The sequence below is a fragment of the Hyaena hyaena genome, unplaced genomic scaffold (genome assembly GCF_003009895.1).
Source record: "Hyaena hyaena isolate Hyena2069 unplaced genomic scaffold, ASM300989v1 scaffold_1596, whole genome shotgun sequence".
Taxonomy (NCBI): domain Eukaryota; kingdom Metazoa; phylum Chordata; class Mammalia; order Carnivora; family Hyaenidae; genus Hyaena; species Hyaena hyaena.
Window position 1 is genome coordinate 38 of NW_024082228.1, and position 1,841 is coordinate 1,878.

At 37.8% G+C, this 1,841-nt stretch overlaps 1 pseudogene; it reads left to right on the plus strand.

Annotated features, from left to right (window-relative positions):
• The first annotated feature begins 504 nt into the window (after positions 1-504).
• On the plus strand, positions 505-1,429 carry LOC120226120 (annotated as a pseudogene).
• The last annotated feature ends 412 nt before the right edge of the window (positions 1,430-1,841 follow it).

Consider the following 1,841-nt stretch of genomic DNA (forward strand, 5'->3'; position numbering starts at 1 on the left):
ATAAACTATTTGTAAAAAAAAAACCTAATTTGAAGATGTTAGGATCTTCAAATTTGAAAAAAAATCATCTGTGATTCATATATAAATGACAAACTTCTGAATGTTTATTTTCTCAACTGGCTCATTTTCATTTATGTACCCATAATGAAAGCACAATGATAATGATACAAATAAGGATACAACTAATATTGCAAATTTTAAACATTTCAAGTTGTAACTATTTACAATACAGACCTTGACAATTGTTTGCACTTTTGATCCATTTTGATGTATTATCTCAGTCAACTTTAGTGTGAAGTATATAGCCTGACCTCATTTAAAATATTAAAATGATGAACTATAGAGGAGAGATATGTAAAGTAAAGAAGAGTCATTAAAACTGAGAAGTAGAACTTTGAATCAGGACCTTGGACTCCTTATACAGTAGGTGTCAATAAGTCATGAAGTTAATCTAACAGTTTTAGATGGTAAAAGCCCGTTCATTCCCTATTTTTCCATTTGCAGTATCAGACCAGCACAAATCGTGAAGAGAAACACAACTACAGATTTCATTCTCCTCACACTCTTTAATCACACAAGGGCCCACCTTTTCCTCTTCATTGTGGTGCTGTCAATAACTGTTGCTTCTCTGAATGGCAATGTCCTTATTCTTCTCCTGATTCTCCTGAACCGCCAGTTCCACACACCCATGTACTTCCTACTGAGCCAACTCTCCCTCATGGACATGATGCTGGCTGCTGACTACTTGACTGGAAAGAGGTCCATCTCCCCTGCTGGCTGTGGGCTGCAGATTTTTGTCTCATTCACACTGGGTGGTGGATAAAGTTTCCTCTTAGCAGCAATGTCCTATGACTGGTATGTGGCTGTTTGCCACCCACTGTGATACCCCATCCTCATGAGAAGGCAATTATGTCTCAGAATGACTGTGGGGTCTCGGTGGCTGGGGGCAGCTGATGGACTCATGCAGGCTGCTGCTACCCTGAGTTTTCCATTTTGTAGGGCTCATAAGATTGACCATTTCTTCTGTGAGACCCCCATATTGGTGCGTTCAGCATGTGCTTACACATCAGTCTTTGAAAATGTTACGTACATTTGCTGTGTGTTAATGCTTCTAGTCCCTTTTCCCCTCATCCTAACTTCCTATAGTCTCATCTTTGCCGCAGTTCTCCAGATGCGTTCTACAGAAGCCCGCAAATACGCTTTTTCTACTTGCTCCTCACATCTCTCTGTGGTGGGACTCTTTGATGGTGCTATTTTTATCTACATGCGACACAAATCCTACAGGTCAGCTAACCAGGATAAGGTTGTGTCAGACTTTTATACTATCTTCACCCCTGTGCTGAATCCTCTCATCTACAGCCTGAGGAACAGTGAAGTCAAGGGAGCCTTGAAAATGTGGCTGAGGAAATATGCAAATATAAAACCTTAGCAAACTTAGTCCTATTCTTCAAGGTTACCCAGTGCCAAATGAATCTAATTTTCTGTATTTGTTAACATTTTAAACACATTTTAATTATCTCTATTTTAGTAATGCATGAAGAGAATGTTAATTCATCAGTATAATAGTTAATTTGATAAAGTTAAGTGAGCCTACCGTATTGAGAGATACTGTTTCTTGAGCACTGACTATTTGCTTGCTCCCATACAAGCACTCATATAGATTAATTTGTATTGTGTAACAATCATATGATATAAATACTTTGGGTCTCATTTTCTAATGAGGAAATGGAAGCAAGAAAAGTTAAATGTTTTCCCAATATTACCAAGTAATTGTTAAAATGTGACTCCAAAATTTGTCCCCTAACCAGGTATATTTTATTTCTGTTCAGTAATTTATTTCG